General features: G+C 41.5%; 1 protein-coding gene and 1 non-coding gene across 2 annotated transcripts in view; both read left to right on the forward strand.

Moving 5' to 3' along the window:
* The first annotated feature begins 1766 nt into the window (after positions 1 to 1766).
* Positions 1767 to 1896, forward strand: LOC140325044 (U6atac minor spliceosomal RNA). The gene has a single exon (XR_011919637.1). It is a non-coding gene; the product is annotated as a U6atac minor spliceosomal RNA (small nuclear RNA).
* Positions 1897 to 7502: 5606 nt separating this feature from the next.
* The window catches only part of LOC140324997 (NAD-dependent protein deacetylase sirtuin-3-like), a 14723-nt gene continuing 11217 nt past the window's right edge, over positions 7503 to 11008 (forward strand). Inside the window, exon 1 of the mRNA XM_072403100.1 lies at positions 7503 to 7597. The gene's annotated coding sequence lies outside the window, so the exon portion shown is untranslated. The remainder of the gene's footprint in view (positions 7598 to 11008) is intronic.

Genomic DNA, 11008 nt, shown 5'->3' on the forward strand with positions numbered 1-11008 from the left:
TATTTTTTCTTAATAGCAAGCAAATGTCATCTCCTGCTGACATAATTCCATGTGGGGACATTTGCTGCGCTCCCAGTCCATTCCCCTTTCACTTCTTTTTTTTCTTTTCTCCCCTATTCCTGTCTCTTTTTCTTTTCTTTTTTCTAACCAGATTCCTCAGAATATCAATATTTCTTCATTCCTCCACTTGTTATACTTTTATGTTCCTGAGAAAAGTAACACAATCATTTTAAGCTTTATGTCCCCCTTCAAATGCCTTCAAGGGAGTTTTGTCAACATGTTACTTGGCCCATCATTTTCTCGTGATATTAGAATCTTTTCATATATCAATTCCCTTGTCTGTGGGGATTGTAAAACATCCTAAAGAGAATGTGTGTCAATGTTATCTATGGGTAAAGACACTACTGCATATAGAACTATATATAGCACTTTATATTGTTTTCCTGCTTTATTTGTTCTTCTTAAAATGTCCTCCTGTTTGGGGTATCAACATAATAATAATAATAATAATAATCTTCTAAAAAAAAAAATAAAAGCCAGTAAAAAAATAGGAAAACTTTAGGAAAGTGTTCAAATACACTTAGGATCTATAGGATCAAGGAATAGTATATTCTAAAGCAAAAGTATACAGGAATTCCATTGCACCGCTACTACAATTCCCGGCATCACTCGCCTCTATAGACCAGCGGGCACTCTGCCTATGGGTGGCCCCGCATTGGACTGTTTTATAGATTATAGGGAATGGTAGTAGCAGCGCTATTTCAATTAGGAGGAAGTTCCAGCAGCGGGCCACTCATAAGATTTAGCGCCGCATTGGCTGCGTCTGGCATTTCCAGCACTCCCCCTCAGCTGTACTTTTCCTTGCTACTCCAAGGCATGGACTTGAATGGTAGGGTTTTCATAGAAGAATATTGGTATTATTATCATTAGCCTGTGCAAAAAGGTTACCAATGAAATTTAACCCAGAAGGCTACAAATAGAGAAAGAGGAAATATTCACAGGATGAATAATAAAGTGCAGGGTGAATTTCAGCATATTGCCGGTGTAAGAATAAGAACAGTGCAGTGGTGGCAGGCAGGAGTGTGTGTTGGTGAGGTAATAATGACTAAATACACAGTGCAAGGGCAGCGAGTAAAAAAGTGCGCATTGATTGGTGGAGTGGTGGCAAGTGAAAACCGGATGCTGTTACAGTCCCCATAGGGGAATATAGGTATGGTTACATACTGACAACATGTGCTCAATGTTGTATTACTGCAGTAGAAACGAGTGCACAGCAAGCCTGGTGATGGAAGTGGTAACAACTACACAAATACTCTCATAATCCCCACTGTGCCCGACAACAAGCACTCATTCCCTCGCCCCCTGCTTATATGTAGACTACAGGCTCCGCCTTGACATGTGACCTATTACGTGCCGCTCCAAACTCCGCCCCATACTAAATAATCAGTCCGCCCCCTGCTGCTGAGCGATCAAATTCCCTCGGCTCATTGTCCGATTCAAATCCAGCCTCCAGTTAACGCCCCTTCACTCCTATAGGCTTATTTTCGGCATATTAATTAGACATTCATCTTGTGTAAAATATGGGGAATTTATGTTTAAATAATAAATATTGAATAGAGAATAGGAGTTTATTACAGTAACACACGTTATTTAAACAACTACTTTCACCTTATTCGATCAAAAAATAGCTCACATTGAAATCGCCATAAGCTTACACTTTAAAACGCAGCGGCCCTATATATACTGATTCTCGCTTCCATTGGATCGTGTTGTATGAAAGGAGAGAAGGTTAGCACTCCCCTTGACAAGGATGGAAGAGGTCCCTGTGGCCTTCACAACACATATACGGTTAAGGCATTGCCACTTACTTCGTGGCATCTCTAACCAAGTTTTTTATTTAATAAATTATCTGGTTGGAGAATTTCTGGATGAAAGCAAAACTAACTGGAATAATAATAGAATCTTCCCATGGTGCATGCCGCAGTAACTCGCATGCTGGGGCGCTTACATGTGCCTAAGGCTTAGTCTACACGGACGTTTTCCCCAGCATTTAATCTGAGGCTTTAAAAGTCCATGTTTGAAATCCCTCATGCATTACAATGAGTTAATCCATACCAGGACGTTTCCTTGAGGCATGTCTATGAGCTTTATCTTTACCAGGGTCTGCAAACTTTTTGGACTACTGGGCTATTTTAGGAAGTCAGGACGGCACATTAGGCCGGAAGATACAAGGTGTCTAAGGAAAGGAGTTTTCCAACCGTGACTGCAAGCGAGCAGCCTCAGTCATCCGTGGTGCAGTCTCTGTATGTGTGCTTGGCATCGAAATGCCCCTTGAGATTCACCGCTTGAAGGTGCTGTTGGTGTCGTTGCACGCTAAACACAGGGCATTGTTTCCGCGTTGGATGAAGAATAATTCGTCAGTCCATTTGGGGTTGAAGACACGACGTTCGGGGTTAACCTTCCGGAGACCGGTAGCTGTGCGTTGCTTCTGCTATTTAGGCATAGTAATTGGGGTTACTGTGTGGGAACTCAATGATATCGCAGGAACTCACGATAATGCGACAATTTAATTAGGCCCGATCAAACAATAAATATGCAGGGGGGCGTTAGGCCGGACTGGAATACTGGCTAGGCCTTTAGACCGGAGTTTGCCTACTTTTGATCTAGAACATTGCTTGCAATGTTTAATAAATTAAAATGTTATTGGTGGAAAACACCCAAAAACGTGGGTAAACGCTTTCATGGATTTCAATGGGGCATTTTCCCGCGTTTATAAGCATTTGAAATGTAAACATGCGAAAATGTGGAAAAACGCGGCATAGACGTTGTCCAGGGTTTTAAAGGCAAGCTTTAAAACGCTAAATAAAGTGCATAAAAACGCATATACACGCAGTAGGAACGTTTACATACGTTTTTAAAAACGTCCATGTGAACCCAGCCTAAGGACGGCAAGGTCTACTAGGTGGCTTTATGTGATTTAGGACGCCAATATAGCAGTGCTAAAACATTCTAAGCAGCAGGTGGTGGACACCCACATGTAACACTGCATGGAGGAGAAGATGTACAACACCTATACCCATCTACTTATTTAGAATTGAGGTGCCCAAGCACTGTATGGTACACACTCATTCCCCTTCCTTTGCCAAATAACTTCTCTGCAACATCATGTAACACAGGCCGGCTGCAGGTGACTTGCTCTGCCCGAACACATGACCTATCACCTGAGATCAGCTCTGGGCAATGCTTTTTGTTTTACTAAAAAATCTGTCTGTGAAAATTATCCACCCAATGGGAGAGTACAATGAGAGGCAGGTTGGGGCCTACGAACAAAGGCGCCACCCCCCCTAACCTTGGTGCCTTAGGACACGGCCTAGGTTGCCTTTTGAGAAATCCAGTAATGATCTTTTTTAGTGGGGACTGTGACAACCCCCAATATTTCACTTTCTTGCAACCACTGCACCAATGCGCACTTTTTCACTCACTGCCCCTGCGATGTGTAGTTACTCACTCACCACCACCTCACCCACACACACTCATGTGCTTGCCAACAATGCACCAAATGTACTTATTCATACACCAGCACTACACTGATATTCACCTCGCACTTTAATATTCATCCTGTGAAATAAACTGGTACACTGGTTGCTAAGTGTTATTTTTAATTTTATCATTGGTGCAGTGTTCAAGCCCAGAGGAGTGGCCAGTTTACGCACAGGTTCCTCCAAGTGATATGGCAAAGAACTCACATAGGCTGGTGCAAATCCATGTTTAGGGGTTTACTGTAATTCGGCATGTATGGAGAGACGGGTTGGGGGGAATAGCAGCAGTTCACATTCAAAAGCATGTCCTACAGTCAACACTGACAGCTCACCTGCAGCATCCTCACCGACTCCCAAATCCATAGCCAAAGGATTCTGTCCTGAATACGAGGGGGTGCTGAGAAGTTCCTGGGTTTGGCCCCTTCCAGATGAAATAGAAAAATGAGTGTGGGGGCATATGACATCCTAATATCTTAGTATGTAACTGTGCAAATACCAGGTCAGGCAATTCTTAAAACGTTTTTTTCTTTTAGTGAGAAGCTGTGATGGCAGAGGCACAAGCAAGTTTCACGTCGTTGGAGTTACGGGCCGTCATGAAGTTTTTGTTTCTCCAGGGAAAGCCAGCAAAGGAGATTAACATTGAGATGTCACAAACACTGGGGGAGAAGTGTCCTTCCTACAGCACTGTGAAAACCTGGATATCTCGTTTCAAGACTGGGCATTTCACCGTTGAAGATGAGCCCTGCAGTGGGCGCCCTCCTACCTCAACTGACCTGGCAACCTGCAATGCTGTCTATGAGCTGATTATTGAGGACCGGCGAATATCCACAAAAATATAGCCCAGATACTTGACATCTCAGGGGAGCGTGTTGGGTTTGTTATCACCACTATCCTAGACATAGTGTAATGTAACATAGGCGTAAGCTTTCAGCGAAGTGGGTCCCGAAATGTTTGAACAGTGATCAGAAGAAGGAACGAGTTGAAGCATCCAAAGCCGTTTTGGCCCATTTTGAAGCTGCACAGGGCTAGGTTAGTGACTGGGGATGAAACCTGGCTCCACATCTATGATACTGAAACCAAGGAATAGTCAAAGGAATGTCGCCTGCGCGGGTCCCCACGGCCGAAGAAGTTCCAAACCCAGAAATCGGCCAAAAAAGTGGCGTCTATTTTTTGGGACAAAGACAGTATTCTGTTGGTGGACTACCTACCTCAGGGCTCTAGTATCACCAGACAGTATTATGCTAACCTCCTGGCCCAGCTGAAGGAGACAATTAAGACGAAACGCAGTGGAAAGTTGACCAAAGGGATCCTTTTTTTGCAGGACAATGCACCTGCGCACACGTCCAACGTTGTGGCTGCCAAATTGAACACCCTGGGTTTCCAATTGTTCCACCAATCCCCCTACTCACCTGACCTGGCCACTTTGGACTATAATCTGTTCCTGAATTCGTAGAAACACCTGAAGGTGCAACGTTTTGAGGACATTTCTGACGTCAAAGATGCTGCTGAAAGCTGGTTTGCGGCCCAACAGAAGGACTTTTATTTGAACGGTCCAGAAAAGCTGCAATTACGCTGTACAAGTGCATCAGTCCCAGGGGGGAATATTTTGAATAAATGTGTCATTTTATAAATCTAGGTCTCTTCTTTCAGGGCAAAGCCAGGAACTTCTCAGCACCCGTACCTCTCTTCAGGCCCCCATGTTTCAGCTGCTCCCTGCCAAAGGCAAGTCCTTGGTCACTGGGCATGTAGCTTATTCCCCTCAGTGGGTCCAGTCTATAAACCCCCTCGGCCTACAGGCTTACTTTTTAGGTAGTCTGTAGGGGTATGTAAATATTGCATCCATCTTGCTGATTTGTTTTTCGCATAAAGGATCCAAACCTGCAACCCTAATCCTTCCCGACTGTATAGGTAACTAACCAGGAACAAGCATACAGCTGATGAAGGTAATATGTAACGCATCTTATAGTGGGTCTGAGCCTCTAGGTTCCAAAGGCATTCATAAGTCCCAGAAACCTGTGTGTAGTTAGGAGATCAGACTGTAAGAGGGTCTGTTGCTTCAGATGACTTAGAGGCTAATGCTGAGTAGGGAGGAGCGAGCGAGATTTGTAAATTCGATCTTGCGGCAAATCGGGCCTTTCTCGCCTACTGAACATGTAAGCGAGAACGGCCTTGTGAATTCAACCGAATTCCAAGTTTACGGGACCTGCAAGAGCAATCAGGGGAACGGAGCTGACAGCAAGCAAGACCTAATGGCTGTTTCTGCAGAACAGCACCATCAAAACAAAGTGGTCAAACAGTGTACTACAGTCCCTGTATTGAAAATGCGCGAAATTCATGCTGGGAAACTGAAGGAAACAGATTATCGATGGCGGGATTTTCGATTGTCAACTGTATTTTACCGTCCCATAATTGGTATTTTGTCTTTATCCACCTTATCATATCCTTGCAGCTTTATCGCACAGTAATTACATTTTGATTTACTGTATATTTCTAGAAAGGACTATAGAGTCTACTCAAACAGCTCAAACAGCTGGGTTATTTATTTCCTCACACCCAGTCTCTGGGAAAGTAATTAAGCAGATTGAACCTAAACATAATAAGAAAAATACATTTTCTTCTAGCCAGCTGCATACAGATCTGAAAACCGAAGAAATTTGTTGGTTAGGCATGACTGCTCCCACTCTGTCTTCAGTTAAGAGCAACCAACTGTGATTTACTTGTGGTTCTCAGTTTAAGAATTAACAGCCTAGTAAGAAGTACACAATAGGAGGAGAGATTTGTTATATAAACATACATTTTTTATGTTAATACTTTGTCTTTTATTTCCAGACAGTGGATGGAGTTCCAGGATCCATTTTGCATTTTCCTGGACTAACCTTGGTAGCTTTGTTGAAATGAAAAAACACAGGAAATGACACAAAAGCTGGATTTCTATCAGGATCAACAAGAAGAAGAAGATTAATAACAAGAAGAAATAAAACTAATCTAACCACCACTTCTAAGGGTTGTTCTTGTGTTTAGTTACAATTTAAGCTGAAATTTGTTCAATGTATAGTACAGTATATACTGCACTCCACACTGTAAACAATTAGGGAATTTAATGACTTGGCATGATTGTTGGTGCCGGGAGGGCTGGGGTGAGTATTTTAGAACCTTTAGAAACCATATCTAGTGTTTACAGAGAATGGTCCAAAAGAAAAAAAAGAGAAAAATCCAGTGAGCAGCAGTTCTTCCGGTGAAAATTCTTTTTTGAAGCAAGAGGTCAAATGGGAATGGCCAGACGGGTTCAAGCTGATAGAAAGCCAACAGTAACTCAAATAACAACTCATTACAACCAAGGCATGCAGAAGAGTATCTCTGAATGCACAATCCATTGCAGCACAAGACCACACTTGATGCTTCTTCTGAGGCTATATTTATCAGAGGCTCACCAAAATTGGACATGAAATGATTGGAAAAATGTTGGGCTGAGCTGATTAGTCTCCATATCTGCTGCATCATTTAGAACATTCAGAGTTTGGCTCCAACAACACGAAAGCAAGGCATTCTGTCTTGTATCAACAGTTTAGGCTGCTGCTGGTGGTGTAATGGTTCAAGGGATAATTTCTTGGCACACTTTGGGCTCCTTAATACCAAATGAGGATCATTTATATGCCACGGTGTACATTAGTATTGTTGCTGACCATGTCCATCCCTTTATACCCTCAGTGTACCTATCCAGCAGAATATTGCACCATGTCACAACGCTTTTGTTAGTTTGTGTGTTGCAAATAGGCTTTGCAGGTAAAGCAGACAGATCTGATACACATTATTTGCTCAGCACTCGCACTGCATCCAAATACAGAATGCAAACACAGGAAAGCAAATATTTTCATGGGATTTTTTGAGTGAGTGCCATGCTGGGGAGGAGCGGCATGAAAAGCTGAGCCATGTTTCCTGTTGCCATTTTCACACTTTTAACAACCACTGTGACTGCCCTGTAGGAAAATGTCAAGCAACAGTGAAGTGACAGGGCAGTAATGGTAATAAAATCATGGGAACCAGGGAAGAAATCCAAGGTACGTGCCCAAGCTGCCAAGAGCTAGTGATGCCACTGCCATCATTTTCTTCTATTAACCCATCTCACCATTCACACCATAAATATGTTTAAGCTCATAAACAACAAAATCAAACTATGGTCAAATTACCTTCAAATCACCACTTTGTACTCCCAATCATCAGTAAGAATTCAATTCCCTTTTTTAATGACAGGGCTGAAAGTTTCTTCTGTGCATCCAGATTTAATTACATCAGGCAATACAAAGGCAATCACCAATGACAGACAATCGTTATAATTTAAAATTTGGCTGTGAAGCAAAACACAACTTGACGGCAATGCTGACCTGAATACTTTAATTGTTGCTGTGGAGTAGCTGTGGTATATCCTGTATATATAGTTTAAACAATATGCTGATTATAATCATATTTTTATTAAGGGCTGAACTGCCTGATAATGTTACCCTACATACAAGATTATCCAATGCCACTCCTTCAATTATAACCCATGCAAATAATTGTGATTATATTAAGCTATTTATAAACATATCTGAGATATTATGGCAGCAATCTGTCTGAAAAGATTCCATTGGGCTTATAGTGTTATAACTATGTGAGACCTAAAGAAAGTTGTGGTTCTCAATTATTTGATTCCAACCATTTAAATTAGGTCATTTAGTGCAACCAGGTCTTACACTTCATTTTCCTTTAAAATCCGCCACTGCCTGCATAGGAAAGTGGCTAGTAGTGCAGGGAATGACCCTTTTTTTCTGAGTTGAAGCAGTGGTCTCTCCGCAAAGGTCCAGCACATCTCCTGCTAAATGCTAGAGCTCTTCAATCGCTGGGAAGCCTGAGTTATGCTTTATGTAGAGTTATAGGTCTGACTTAGGGGGGAGACACAGAGGTTCAGTGTCAAGTGTCCAGTACAGATGGGGCAGCAGAGTGATTCAGCGCCTAGCACTCTTGCTGTTACAGCAGTAGGATGCTAGGTTCAAATCAACCAAAACACTATCTATATAGGTTGTATGGGTATTCTTCGGGCACTCTGGTTACCTCCTACATCCCAAAAACATGTGTTTAGGTAATTGTTCTGTATTGATCTGTACTGTGTAGGTGAAAAAGGAAAGATAACAATAGATTGATGGCATTAAGATGGACTGTGTATTGTGTCAACAATATATAATTACAAGTTCCTAATAATAATAAAGTATTGTTGTCAATTCCACACAAACTGTCCAATACATTGAATACAATGTAAGTTTCTCCAGAGCTAAGATGGGGTATTGACTTACAAGAGGCAAACTGGCACCAGCCTTCAGGTAAATAAAGCTTTATTAGTCTCTAAAAGAAGTGTGTGAAAGCTTTATGCAATGTCTGTTTGGTTAAGGCCTATGAGAAAGAATAGGAGGCGGATGCTGATCTTTTGGAGTATCAGTCAATGATGTATAAAAACTAACTAACTAAAAACACAAAACATTGGAAGGAGATAGATGCAAGGATGAGTGGGGTGCCAATGGTTGCCCACCCATGCCAGCCACTAGAAGAATGATGTGTTTTCTATGTGATTATACGGATACGGGTTATACGGAGTTCATGTTCCCATTTCTAATAAAGGTGGGTGTCCCACTGAGGTGAGCTGGTAAAAGAGTCTGAAAGTTGGAGCGAGGATGTAGAGAATATAGATAATTGCAAGGGGATCTCCAATCAATAACGCCATGCTGGTTTAGGCCTCTCTTCTAGTCCTCAATCTTCGGACACTGCAGCAACATTTAAAAAAAAAAAGAAATAAGAAGAATTATAAAGTGTTTGTGTTTTGACTATTTATTGTTTAAGGAATTTTAGGTAATTATCAAGCGGAAGGCTGAATACACACATCCAATTTTTGTCCAGAAAAATTGTCCAATTTTTGTCCTTTCATCATTGTTACCAGGGATGAAGGTGTGACAGATGGATGAACGAGTGCTGTACACATTGCTGTTCTGTTGCATGCAGAAGGGAGGACAGAGAACAAGCGAGTGGCACCCTGCTGTGCTCGTCTTTCTTTACTTGTGTATTGTGGTCATTATTTGTCGGTCATTCATAAATCCATAAGGATCCATTCATTTCAGTTGAGAATCATCTGGTGGACTGGTCACCAACCTTTTCGGACCTACGGACCACTGATGCATGGACTCCAGACTGCGCATGCACGGGGAGACGTGTGTCATTTAAAGGGGTAGAAACTTCCCCCAGAGTAATGTCATAATGCCAGAACCCGGCCACTCTCCCATCGTAGGTCTGAGGCTGTGTATTGAGAGTGGGCAGGTTGTGTCCAGAGACACAAAAAAATAAGCACTCAGACAGCAAAAGGGATTTATAATCATTTGAATGAACCTTCTTTATTAATGACTATTTCTTTGCCCTGTAGAAATGTATCAGACCGATCTATGCAATGGCCGAAAACGCATCAAAAAAGACCAGCTTTTAATCTTCGCATATAGGTGGCCACAGATGTTGAACAAGCTATTTATCATGTCATACAGGACATAGGACATTTTTACATTTTCCTGTTTTGGTTTTATTAACATTTTATTGGGAGTTTTCTTCTACAAACTCTTGTATGAAACAGAGTTTTCATCAATGGCGAATGCTGGAAATGGTGAAATAAATTCCTAATGATATACAGGGGCATTGGTGTCAAATGCCGCCTTTTGCATTCAAATGCTTTAGTGCTTTTGAATGCAAAAAACAGCAAAAGGTTTTATTCAAAGTGATTTGTCTGTAATGTTAACACATCTCAATAAGATCTTGTAGACAGACTTCTGTATTTAGAACTTTAATCCACACTACACTAAAATGTAAATCTGCTGACCCCAGCATATATAACAAAAGCACCATACTGAGTATTTTGGTGTTTGATCCAAGCAGCGTTGTAGTGCCCCACTCCATTTTGTGGGTGCTAGTATCTGGTGAACAAAATACTGTTTGTGGTGCTATAATACCCGCTGTAAGTGTATATCTCCACCAAGCAGATTGAGATCTATCTTGGACACATTAAAGGTATTAGAGATACAGGAAGCGGTTACTATTTAAGCTCAGTTGTTGCCTTAAATTACTCTTTACCCTTATAGTCCCTTTGCTGTGGCTGGATAATTTGAAGGAATTTGAATGTTATCCATTATCTTTAGCATGCTGACTCCAAGCATGAACTAGGAAACAAAAAATCAGTTCCAATGAACTGACTTACTTTGCTTCATTGTGTCTCATTTATCCCCAGTGTTGGGGATAGGGAAAGATAATTGATGACTGAGCTTTAAATACTGTAACAAGCGTGACTGCATTCCTCCTATTAATTACTATTGCATGTAGTACTTCTTTTCCACCACTAGATGTCCTCAGTCTTCTGTCTACCTTGTGCTATAGGGAGATATATATATATATATATATATATATAT

This window comes from Pyxicephalus adspersus, chromosome 2 (genome assembly GCF_032062135.1).
Source record: "Pyxicephalus adspersus chromosome 2, UCB_Pads_2.0, whole genome shotgun sequence".
Classification (NCBI taxonomy): domain Eukaryota; kingdom Metazoa; phylum Chordata; class Amphibia; order Anura; family Pyxicephalidae; genus Pyxicephalus; species Pyxicephalus adspersus.